Below are 13,475 nucleotides of genomic sequence, written 5' to 3'. Positions count from 1 at the left end.
TATAGGATGTTCAAAATCTGAAAGTGTTAACGTGGTTGTCTTTTGCTATTTACAACCACCCAGACAAGGAGAAACAACTTTATCAAGTTATATGCTTTTCAAAGAAAACAGCACATTTGGGAAATACAAAGCATGATCAAATTTAATTAGAATTGCAGGTTATTCATGTTATATCTGTAATGTCCTGTTTTTCCTTGTCTCTTTCATTTATGAGAGGAGACGATCAATAGTTATAAGGTTACTACATTAGTATAGTATTTTATGTGGTTTAGAGACTAGTTTAAATAAAATCATTTCAGTGCTCCTTGAAAGCCAAATGAGAGAATTTTCTAGAAATAGTCACAACTCTTCTGTCCCTTGTACAAAATAAAACATTTTGTTAAAGTATCTGATTAGTGAAGCTTATAGTAAATTTAAACAGCTTTATTTTTTCTTATTTATAAAAGGAAGCAGAATTATAAAATTCTGTGAATTGTAAAAAGAAAAAAAATTATAAAAAGATTTAAAGGAGAAAGGGAAAATTACCAGTAATTCTGCCACCTAATAACCATATTTAAATGTTTATTGTATTTTTTTCTAGTCAAATTATTTTGTTTATAATACCAATCTCCAATAGCTTGAAATAAAAATTTCCCGTTGAACTGTATGTCACTCTCTTTAAGAACATCCTGTTTTTCATTAAAGTAATTTCTAAACCACTCTAAGTGTTCGACCTTCTGCTTAACACTCAGATGGGTTTTTGGAAAGGCCAGGTCACCAGCTCCATGAAGTGGCGAGTTGATCCTTGTTTTGGAAAATCCTCCAGGTATTTATCCAGAAATATATGTTAATGAGATTCTGAACCCTTATCATCAAAACCTGCTTCATTGTTAATTGGGACTCCCACAGGTTCTCCTCTTTTGTCCATTGGCTCATCTCTTCAGAATCATTCTGAAAGGACTGTTCATTGACTGTGGCTAACTGCTTAGCAGATTCCACAATCCAAAGTGAAGGTGTTGTCTCTGTGTGTCAGGTGCCTCTTTAGTAACTGCCTTAAGCCCAAAAATATTAAGCCTCTTGCCTTTGAATATATTTTTCCTAAAACTTGTTCTAAGATCAGTGGTCTTAAGATCAGGTTGAAGATCCTGACCAACATCATCATCATCAGCTCCTTCATCAAACTGCATCTGATTCACTAGTCTTGTACTAACTCTAGCTGTGGCAGGCAGATCTGGCAACTTTCGTAGCTGATATGATGTTACTGAAACTAATTTTAGTTCTTTTGCCCTCTTTCTGTGCCCTTGAGTCTTCCTTGTGCTGCTGAAGCAGCTCTGACTTGGTCATCTGCTTGTCAAAAGGGGTAGTCTGCAACAGCAGGTGCAGCCACCACCAACTCAGGACTCAGGGATTCACTTCTCTTTTGGGGACATCTTCTGGAGCTTTTTGAAGCCTGCTAGTTGTAGCCTCCACACTTTTAAGTTGTCTTCTGTTGGGTGGCTTTGTTGTTTGTACATTTACTGTGCTTTCAACTTTCATGCCCTTAATAATATTTATCAAGTCTTTTTTCTTATTCTTCTTTACACTGTCTTGGCTGTCTCTCTCCTTGGAATCTCATGGATTGGAGCCAAATGCTTATCTTTCTTGCTGTAGATCATGCTGTTAGTACCAAAGTATCTTTGGATATTATTTTTTTTGTTCTGACCATTATATTCAGAGAAGGGAATAACACAAATTGCAGCTACCAATTCCTCTGGGCCTCCAGAGCACAAAGGGAGGTGGGAAAGGGGGCAAAGGGGTAGGGAGCCCCACACTCTTGGAAACATTGTGGAGAAACAAGCTGAAATGGGAATACAATGGGGGTAGTGCATCCTCTGCCAAACATGCCCCACCCCCATTACGCTTAGTGAATAAGTCAGACAGAGAGAGACCAGTACTGTATGATTTCACTTATATGTGGAATCTAAAAAACAAATGAACAGACATAACAAAACAGAAAACAGTTATAGATACAGAGAACAAACAGGTGGTTGCCAGAGGGGAGAGGGGAGGAAAGAAATAGGTGAGGGAGATTAAGAGGTACAGACTTACAGTTGCAGAACAAATGAGTCATGAGTATGAAATGTACAGTGTGGGGAAATATAGTCAATAACTATGTAATATCATTGTATTGTGACAGATCATAACTAGATTTATCATAGTGATCATTTTGAGTACAGAAATATTGAATCACTATGTTGTGTAACAGGAACTAACATAGTGTTGTAGGTCAGTTGTACTTCAAGAACAAACAAGCAAACTTACAGAAAAAGAGATCAGATTTGTGGTTACCAGAGGCAGGAGGTGGTAGGAAAGGGAATTGGATGATGACAGTCAAAAGGTATAAAGTTCCAAGTTATAAGATAAATAAGTATTAGGAGGTAATGTACAACATGATAAATATAATTAACACTGCTGTATATGAAAGTTAAGAGAGGGACTTCCCTGGTGGTGCAGTGATTAAGAATCTGCCTGTAATGCACGGGACACGGGTTCGAGCCCTGGTCCAGGAAAATCCCACATGTCGCAGAGCAACTAAGTCCATGTGCCACAACTACTGAGCCTGTGCTCTAGAGCCCACGAGCCACAACTGCTGAAGCCCGCATGCCACAACTACTGAGCCCACGTGCCTAGAGCCTGTGCTCCACACAGGAGAAGCCACCACAATGAGAAGCCTGCGCACCGCAATGAAGAGTAGCCCCTACTCACTGCAACTAGAAAAAGCCTGCATGTGGCAACGAAGACCCAATGCCCCCCCCCCAAATAAATAAATAAATTAATTTAAAAAAAAAAGAAAGTTAAGAGTAAATCCTGAGTTCTCATCACAAGGAAAAAAATTTTTCTTCTTTAATGTTGAATCTGTATGAGATGATGGATGTTCTCTACACTTATTGTGGTAATCATTTCATGATGTATGTAAGTCAAATCATTATGCTACACTTTGAACTTGTACAGTGCTGTATGTCAATTGTATCTCAGTAAAACTGGAAGGAAAAATGTTTATCATAAACTTAAGCTTAAGACTTTTTACAGAATAGATTTAGGATCACACTTTACATGCCCTTTTTACTGACTGTTTTGTTTAACATATCATATGAAGCTTTCCATATCAGTGTATTTTGATCCATGCCAACATTTTTAATGGCTGTATAAAATAACAGAAAATATCATTGTGATATATTACATGCGTGCCAATATTTTACTTAAAGCCAAACCATTCAAGAATCAGAAATCACTTTTAAAAATATGATATTTAAAAAAGATTCCACAAGATAATTTTAAAAATTTCCCATCTCTATCCAAATCTGTGTAAAAATTCACAGGTAATCCACTTTCAGTAAAATTGCCAGCTTGGTTTTATTTTTCTGGTTTCAGATGAGAGTTTAAAACCTCATTTGCTGCTTACATTTGAGAGTCCACTTTTTGTTTGTTTATGTCAAACTTTAAAAAAAATTGCAGGTGCTCAGTAAATCACAATACAAATGATGTGGCTATTTTGCCCTTAGCTGACAGGCAGTTTATTAAAGTGCTTAAGAGCCATCTAAGTTCAAATCCTGACTCTCCATGTGAATTTGGGCAAGTTAGTTCATCTCTCCATTTCTTAGTTTCCTGGTCTGTAAAGTGGACCCCATAGTACCTAGCTTAAAGGGTTATTGTGAAATAGTGCCTGGTACATAGTAATCCATATATAAGAATTATTATTATTCTTTAAAATTTGGAATTAAAAAAAATCTAGCACAGGGCTTCCGTGGTGGCGCAGTGGTTGGGAGTCCGCCTGCCAATGCGGGGGACATGGGTTCGTGCCCCGGTCCGGGAAGATCCCACATGCCGTGGAGCGGCTGGGCCCGTGAGCCATGGCCGCTGAGCCTGCGCGTCTGGAGCCTGTGCTCCGCAACGGGAGAGGCCACAACAGTGAGAGGCCCACATACCGCAAAAAAAAAAAAAGGAAAAAATCTAGCGCAAAGTAACCCCCCTCCATTACTGCCATTTTTTAATTTGTTCATTTGAGTGAGAAGTGGCTGACTGTCAAAAAGTCATGGTTGGAAGCTGGAAAGTTAGTGGTATGAACCATAAATGATTCCCAGTTTTCTTGAACTTTGGACAGTGAAGACCTGTCTTTGCCTTTTCATAATCAATGATTTAGAGCTCTTACTTTATACTTCTTGTGAGTGCACGCCCCTTCATTTAGCCTTTTAGCTTGGCAACTAAACATATGACTTAGTATCTGCTGGTTCAATTTATGTATAAACTTGAACGCTTAAAATTAATTTTATATGCATTTCTGTAGAGCACATGTAATAATTTAAAACCTATATTAAAGTAATTTAAAACACTTTATTACATAAAGGAGAAAATTTGTAAAATGTTATATTGGCATAAATATTTAAATATACTTTATTCTAAACATAACATTTAAATTGAAAGGTGTTTAAGAATTTAAAGTGAAGAGAGCATAGTGTTATCAGTTTGTTAAAATTAGGTAAGAATCATAAGAGCAAATAGTTGCTTTGGTGCTATTTATGTGATTGTTCAAGTAGAAGTCATGGCTTTTGCCTTGTATGCAAGATTTGCTATGATTTCTGGATTCTGTGAGATGGAAGCTTCAAGTAGTCCTTACTTACCCCAAACACTTGCTTTTTGTGGGTAGCATCAGCAGTAGTCACCAATTAGACCCTATATAAGTGGTAACTGTTAGTATCAAATGAGAGCCTAGGAACCAGATGGAACCAGATGGAAGATGCAAAGCATTGATCACTATAGATACCAAAGTAAATTGAAATGTTCTGATATTAATTTGAATATCTAACAAGTTCATCATGGTCTGGAGCAGTGTTTCTGAAGCAGTGGTCCCCAACTTTATCAGCTTATAATATATATTCTTTTCATAACCCCCTTAATAATTTAAAATATTGTTAATGTCTTCTATTAAAGAATAAGCCCTAGATAAGCAACAAAAATGTATTCAACCTATGTATTGAGGTATTTAGTGGGTAGAACCTTATGGACTATAAGTATATGATTTGTTAGATTGTTAAAAATATATTGAAAATTAAAGATTTCCATCACTACCTTTGTGAATCCTCTTAAGGGTCTGGGGTCCCAGTTTGAGAACCTTTGGCCCAGAGATAACTAGAAAATGTAGGAAATGAGTTATATATGTATAACTCATATAATTTACTATATGTTTTTATATATAATATTTTATAGGAAAAATCTGTTAGTTGTGTGTTAGGGGAAAGATTAAGGAAACACCATGAGGCTAGAAGGTCCTACAACTCTCACAAATTATTTCTGTAGTCTACTATCAGAGGGTGGTGGACCATTTTACCAATTTAGATACGAAAATGAGAAAATTATGGATGCATGAGCCTCTAATCTTTAAAGTGCCATTGGGATTACTGTGCTGGTGTCACCTGTGGGCAGCGCGGCGCTGTACCCGTGAGGGGTGGGTAGTGTAGGTGGTCATAGCGACTCTCAGGGCTCTGCACTTCATGTTCAAAGTGGAAAACCACTTCCAGATGTTTCTATTGTGATGTCCTGGGGATGAAGGCCTTATGATGGGAAATGGAGTAAATCAGTGATAGAATTTGGACCTGAGGATGATCATTTTGTTGCAGAACTGACTTACAGTTATGGCATCGGAGACTGTAGCTTGGCAGTGACTTCATGGGTATCACGCTTGCTTCTAGCCAGGCTGTCTGCAAAGCCAGGAAGCTGGAGTGGCCACTCAATGAAGTCGCAGTAGGTGTCTTTGAAACCAAAGCCCCCAGAGGATATAAATTCTATTTGCAGAACCGCAGTCCACCTCAGTCAGATCCTGTATTAAAAGTAACTCTAGCAGTTTCTGATCTTCAGAAGTCCTTGAACTACTGGTCTAATCTGCTGGGAATGAAAATTTATGAAAAAGATGAAAAGAAGCACAGAGTTTTGCTGGGCTATGCTGATAACCAGTTTAAGCTGGAGCTACAGGGCATCCAGGGGGCAGTTGATCATGCAAGCAGCTTTTGGACCAATTGCCTTTTCTTGCCCCCAGAAAGAGTTGTCAGACTTAGAAGACTTGATAAAAAGGGAGAATCAGAAGATTCTGACTCTCCTCGTGAGTTTGGACACTCCAGGGAAAGCAACAGTGCAAGTGATCATTCTGACTGACCCTGATGGACATGAAATTTGCTTTGTGAGGGAAGAAGCGTTTCGAGAACTCTCGAAGATGGATCCAGAGGGAAGCAAATTGTTGGCTGATGCAATGGCAGAAGTTAAAAGAGATGAATGGTTTGCTCCACAAAATAAACCAAAGGCTTCAGGTTAACTGAAGACATCACGTGGAACAGGCGTTAGTGATTCCTGTCAAACACCTGTGACGCCTGATGTGTGATAAATGCTCTCACAACTTGATGGTTTCCTATACAGGCAAAGAGGCTGGAGTGGTGAAAATTTGTGTATTTTAACCTTTGAGAGCTCTGATATATTTTAGAGAGAAAATCCTATCATTATCAGTCCATTTAGAGGAGAACTCTTGCTGACATCTGCGCTGTCACTGTAAGGGCAAATTCTGTGTGTGACTGTGTTAGATTAGTAATAAATTCTTCTCCAGCCTGGGACAGCTATATGGAACATTATCTTTGGTTGGGGATGGAGGGAATTTTGATAAGCATGTAGATTTAATGAGAACAATTAAATCCAAATTTAAAAAAAATGCCATTGAGCAGCACTCTTCCCACCAGCCCTGTGTTCATGGCACTGTCGGGTTGGTTACCTTTTATTGTGGAATTGAGAGAAGCTCCCCAAAGCATGGGGACTGGTAGAGTCGCCAAAATAGGTATAGTTTGTATTGCAGAGAATATTAGTTGGAAGACCTATTAAAAATTGATTAGTCCCATCATATCTTTCATTTCGATCACATTCTTATAGAATCTAAGCACCATGCAAACAGCTTTGTCATTTTTGATCAGGGCTGTATCCTCAGCACTAAAAGCAATGCCTAACACATAGACTGTAGTGCTCTGTAAATATCTGTGGAATTAAACTTATTGAACACAGGCCCTATGTCCAGAACTAAAGTGGGAGGGGGGAAATCAAGGATGAATAGCATGGTTCCAGGTTGATAGAAGCTCATAGTGTCTGAGGGAAGGGAAATTTGAAAACAAGCAATTGGACACAAGCAATTTGTGTTAAAAATCCGTGGTAGAAAGAAGTATGTTCTGGATGTTATGAAATGTATTTTAAAATATTTCATTTGAAACAGTGTGGTGTATATGTGTTTTGCTTTAAACTCTAAGGATGGCTAGTTAACATTGAAGTACTAATAGGGAATACATACTCTGGAGTAGTTACTTAGCATTTGAGAGACTATAATCAGAACTTTCTCTGCATAGGCTCCTATAAGCCCTTCAATTATTTCTATAATCACCCAGCATCTGAGGTTTTTTAACTTGCATAATGGATGTTATAAATGATTTCTAAATTGTGTAATATTTAAACAAATATAAAAAAACAATAAAATGAACAATAAAACCCCTGTATACCCATCACTCAGATTCTACAGTTATGAAGATAAATAATTTTTCATGGTGAAATGAGTATTATTCAAGATATATGGATTAGCTACAAATATTCTATAGGCATCTCCACCCTTCCATGAACAGGATTTAAGAATCTAGCGAGCTCAACAGTCTATTCCTTTGACGGCACCTTGCCCTATGGCTAGGAATTCTGTTTGCTCCTGTGTTTAGCTGTTAGACAGTTCAACTACCTGATTCTAATTAGAAGACTAGTTGAAGCCTGCTACTAGGATATTGCCTTGAGAAACCTGTCATACAGATTTTTTTTTTTTTTTTTTGCGGTACGCGGGCCTCTCACTGTTGTGGCCTCTCCTGTTGCGGAGCACAGGCTCGGGATACGTAGGTTCAGTGGCCATGGCTCAGGGGCCCAGACACTCCGCGGCATGTGGGATCCTCCCGGACCAGGGCACGAACCCGTGTCCCCTGCATCGGCAGGCAGACCCTCAACCACTGTGCCACCAGGGAAGCCCCCAGATTGTTTATTGTAGTATCTAAAAGGATAGAAAGCTAGCTGGAATTTCATGATACTTATATAATAGGTTGTGCTGTAAAATATATATGACATAAAATTTGCCAATTTAACCACTTCAAGTGTACAATTCAGCGGCCTTAAGTACATTCACAGTGTTGTGCAATCAAAACTGCTTTCTTTTTCCGAAATATTTTGATCACTCCAAACAGAAACTGTGTACCCATTAATATCTCCCCATTCTACCATCACCCCAGGCCCTAGTAACCTCTAACCTTCTTTCTACAAATTTGCCTATTCTAGATATGTAAGTGGAATCATATTGTATTTGTCCTTTTGTGACCTGGCTTATTTCACTCAGCATAATGTTTTCAAGGTTCATTCACATTGTAACATGTTTTAGTACTACATTCCTTTTTTTGGCTGGATATCCCATTGTATGCATATATCACATTTTGTTGATCCTTTCATCTCCTTCCCACTTTTTGGCTCTTGTGAATAATGCTGCAATAAACATTGGAATACAAGTATCTGTTTGACTCCTGGTTTTATTTTGGGTATGTAATTAGGAGTGGAATTGCTGGGTCATGGGAATAATTGAATGTTTAATTTTTTGAGAAATCGTCATACTGTTTTCTACAGCAGCTGCACCATTTTGCATTCCTACTAGCAATGTATGAGGGCTCCAATTACTCCATGTTCTTGTTAGCACTTGTTATTTTCTGAGTTTTAAAAAAATAATCATTCTGGTGGGTATCTCGTTAGGTTTTGATTTGCATTTCCCTAATGAATAATGATGTTGAGCCTTTTTTCATGTGCTTATTGACCATTTTATATCCTCTTTGGAGAAATGTCTATTCAAGTCTTTTGCTTAGTTTTGAATTGGGTTGTTTGTCTTTTGGTTGTTTAGTTTTAAGAGTTTTTTATGTATTCTGAATATTAAATCCTTATCAGATACATGATTTGCAAATATTCTCTCCCACTCTATAGGTTGTCTTTTCACTTTTTTGATAGTGTCCTTTGCACAAAAGTTTTTAATTTTGATGAAGTCCAATTAACCTGTTTGTTCTTTTTGGCATAAGTTGTGTATGCCTTTCTATTTGGCTTTTTTACTCAGCGTAATTATTTTGAGATTCATTCACTAATTACATGTATCAATAGTTTATTCTTTTTTATTGCAGAATACTATTTCATTGTATGGATATGTCACAATATGTTTATCTATTTGCCTGTTAATAGAAATTCGGGTTGTTTCCAGTTCTTGGCTATTACAAATAAAGCTACTGTGAACATTCACATGCAAGTCTTTGTATAGAATAGAATTTTTTTTCTCTTAGGTAAATACTTAGTCATGAGAAGGCTGGATCATATGGTAGGTGTGTGTCCTTTTTTAAGAAACTGCCAAACTTTTCCAAAGTGGTTTTACCATTTTAATTCCTACCAGTAGAGTATGAAAGTTCTGGTTTCTCTCAATCTTTGTCAGCGTTTGCTGTGGTGAGTCTTTTTAATTTTAGCAATTCTAACTGGTGTGTAGTGGTATCTCATTGTGGTTTTAATTTGTATTTCCCTGATGACCAGTGATGTTGAGCATCTTTTCATGTGTTTATTTGTATTTTCTTGCTGTTGAATTTTGAAAGATCTTCAGGTACAAGTCTTAACGGGTATATGCTTTGCAAATATTCTTCTCCCAGTGTGTGTCAGTCTTTTCATTTTCTTAGAGCCTTTTGATGGGTAGAAGTTTTTAACTTTCAAAAAATACAGTTTAGGGCTTCCCTGGTGGCACAGTGGTTAAGAATCCGCCTGTCAATGTAGGGGACACGGGTTCGAGGCCTGGTCTGGGAAGATCCCACATGCCGCAGAGCATTTAAGCCCGTGGACCACAACTACTGAGCCTGCGCTCTAGAGCCCACGTGCCACAACTCCTGAAGCCCCTGCACCTAGAGCCCATGCTCTGCAACAAGTGAAGCTACTGCAATGAGAAGCACGCACACCACAACGAAAGTAGCCCCTGCTTGATGCAACTAGAGAAAGCTGCTCACAGCAACAAAGAACCAAAGCAGCCAAAAATAAATAAATTTATTTATTTTTTAAAAAATACAGTTTATATATATTTTTTCCTTTGTGGATTTTGCTTTTGGTGTTATATCCAAGAATTCTTTTCCCAGCCCAAAGTCGCAAAGATTTTCTCCTATGTTTTCTTCCAGACATTTTAGAGTTTTAGGCTTTACATGTAGGTCTGTGATCCATTTTGAGTTTTTATATATGGTGTGTGTATGGATTTCCCAGTTATTCTGGCACCATTTGTTGAAAAGACTATCCTTTCTCCATTGGATTGCCTTTTGCACCTTTGTCAAAAATTAGTTACCCATATATTTATGGGATTATTTCTAAACTCTGTATTGTATCTGTACCATTGATCTGTTTGTTTATTTTCACACCAATACCATGCTGTTTTGATTATTGTAGCTTTATAATAAGTCTTGAAATCCATTAGTATTAATCCTCCAATTTTGTTCTTTTTCAAAGTTATTTTGGCTTCTTGGTTCTCTGTATATCCATCTGAATTTTAGTATTGGCTTGCCAGTTTCTACAAAAAAACTTGCTGGCATTCTGATTGGGATTGCATTGAGTCTATAGATCAATTTGGGGAGAACTGACATCTCAATAATTGAGTCTTCATATCCGTCAACATGGTATTCTTCTATTTATTTAGGTCTTCTTTAGTTTCTCTTGGCAGTGTTCTGTGGTTTTCACTTTCCAGATATTTTGTCAGATTTATCTTAAGTATTTCACATTTTTGGATATTACTGTAAGTGTTATAATTCTTGCGAGTATGTAAAAATACTGTTGGTTTTTATATTTTGATATTTTATCCTACAACTGTGCTAAACTCATTTAGTAGTTTTAGTAGCTTTTTTGTAGATTCTGGTGGATTTTCTACATGGAGGATCATGTTGTCTGTGAATAATGACTGTTGTTATTGGAGGACTTTACTTACAGATTTTAAAATGATAATCATCAAGACACTATGGTGTCGGCATAAGGAAAAGACATATAATCAGTAGAATAGAGTATAGTCCTGGAATAAACCCACTCATATATAGTCAGTTGATGTTCACAAAGGCACAAAAGTAATTCAGTGGCAAAAGAACAATCTTTTCAACAATGGTGCTGGAACAAACTGAATATCCTATGAATAAGTAAAAGTCAATCTTGATCTCTCCTTTATACCATATACAAACATTAATTCAAAATGCATCATAGACTAAATGTAAAAGCTAAAACTATGCAGAAGAAAACAGAAGAAAAAGTTATTGACCTTGGGGTAGGCAAAGATTTACTAGTCAAGAACTGAAAAAATCCTAATCACAGAAGAAAAAAATGATATTAAATTTTATTAAAGTAAAAAACCTCCACTCATTTAAGAAATACGCAGAGCAAAGACTGGGAGAAGATAGTCTCAAAATGTGTATCTAACAGTGGACTTTTATCCAGAACTTATAAAAAAAACTCATGCACCTGATAATAAGGTTAAAAAAATAGGATAAAAGGTTTTATTGAAAATAGACACGTCACAAAAGAAGACATGCTGCTAAACATATGAAAAGATGCTCAACATAATTAACCAGCAGGGAAATACTCATTAAAATCACATATAGGATATCCCCTACATCCTCTGGAATAGCTAAAATTAAAAGGCTAAGAATTCCACGTGTCCAAATGAGTATGAGAATGTAAATAAGCTGGAACTCTCATGCACTGTTAGTGGGAATATAATCCTCCCTCGGTATTTGTGGGGGAATGGTTCCAGAAACCCCGTGGATACCAAAATCCATGGATGCTCAAGTCCCTTATATAAAATCGCAGAGTACAGTTGGCCTTTGGTGTCTGTGGGATTGGTGTACATGGGTTCCACCAAAGACAGATTGATTTTTGATCTGTGGTTGGTTAAATCCACTGATGGTGGAACCCACGGATGTGGAGGGCTGACCGTGTAAAATGGTATAACCTCCATGGGAAACATTTTGGCAGTTTATAAATTTAAACATATACTTACTACTTGACCCAGCAATTCCACTTGTAGCTGTTTAGACAAGCAAAATAAAAACATCTGTTCACAAAAAGACATGAATGTTCATAACAGCCCCAAACTGAATACAACCCAAACATACAATACTTGAATGGATAAACAAATTGTGGTATATTCATACAATGGAATATAACTCATCCATAAAAGGAATATAATATAATAAACTTAGTAACATGGATGAATATCAAAAATATGCTGTGAATGAATCCTGACATAAAGGAATATATGCTGTATGATTTTATAACAGGCAAAACTAATCTGTAGTCATAGTTATAAGATTAAGGGTTGCTTAGGGCTGAGTGGCATGGGAGATTGATTACTAGTGGGTTTTTTTAAGTGGATTTTTTTTTGTCATTTGTCTTTGTTTTTGTTTTTGTCTGTGCTGCAAGGCTTGTGGGATCTTAGTTTCCTGACCAGGAATCGAACCTGGGCCCTCGGCAGTGAAAGCACGGAGTCCTAGGCACTGGACCGCCAAGGAATTCCCACTAGTGGGTTTGAAGGGACTTGTTTGGGTGGTAAAGATGTTCTATATCTTGATTAGGGATACAGTTACATGGATATATACATTTGTCAAAATTCATCGAGCTATGCATTCCATGTGATCATTTTATCGTATGTAGATTATGCCTTAACATAGTTGATTTTTTAAAAACCAGTTCAAAGTGGATTGTAGATCTAAATGTGAAAGGTCAAATAATAAGCTCCTTAAAGATACGATGAGAGAATTTCTGAAATGGGATATAAAAAACACTAATGTTAAATTAAACTGTATTAAAACCTGCAGCATCTTGTCTTTAAAAGGCACTAACAGGAGAGTGAAAAAGGCAAGCGGGCTTCCCTGGTGGTGCAGTGGTTGAGAGTCCGCCTGCCGATGCAGGGGACACGGATTTGTGCCCCAGTCCGGGAAGATCCCACATGCCGCGGAGCAGCGGGGCCCGTGAGCCATGGCCGCTGAGCCTGCGCGTCTGGAGCCTGTGCTCCACAACAGGAGAGGCCACAACAGTGAGAGGCCTGCGTACCGCAAAAAAAAAAAAAAAAAAAAAAGGCAAGCTACCGTGAGAGGGGAAAAAAAGTGTGGGTGTGTGGGTGGGTGTATGTATGTATCTTGTAGGTATATTTTTTTTCTTGAAAACTGCCTCATATTCAAAAAATATAAATAACTCCTACAAATTACTAGGGAAAATCCCAAATATTTTAAAGGAGAAAGGGCAACGATGTGAATAGGCACATCATAAAAGAGAATTTCCAAATAGTCAATAAAGACATGAAAAGCTGCTCTAGATCTTTAGTCATCAGAGAAATGCAAATTGAAGTCATAATGCAGTATCAATATATATGCACT

The 13,475-nt window shown here is 37.4% G+C and overlaps 1 protein-coding gene and 2 pseudogenes across 1 annotated transcript in view; 2 read left to right on the top strand and 1 right to left on the bottom strand.

Moving 5' to 3' along the window:
* Nucleotides 1-13,475, top strand: part of RNF169 (ring finger protein 169) — an 83,297-nt gene that overhangs the window by 37,365 nt on the left and 32,457 nt on the right. The gene's annotated exons all lie outside the window — the stretch shown is intronic.
* LOC109551973 (small ribosomal subunit protein mS31 pseudogene) lies at nucleotides 491-1,802 on the bottom strand (annotated as a pseudogene).
* Nucleotides 4,559-10,332, top strand: LOC109551965 (glyoxalase domain-containing protein 4 pseudogene; annotated as a pseudogene).

This window comes from Tursiops truncatus, chromosome 8 (genome assembly GCF_011762595.2).
Source record: "Tursiops truncatus isolate mTurTru1 chromosome 8, mTurTru1.mat.Y, whole genome shotgun sequence".
Taxonomy (NCBI): Eukaryota; Metazoa; Chordata; class Mammalia; order Artiodactyla; family Delphinidae; genus Tursiops; species Tursiops truncatus.
Note: the sequence above shows the minus strand (reverse complement) of the source record. Positions and strands in the feature narration are given on the sequence as shown.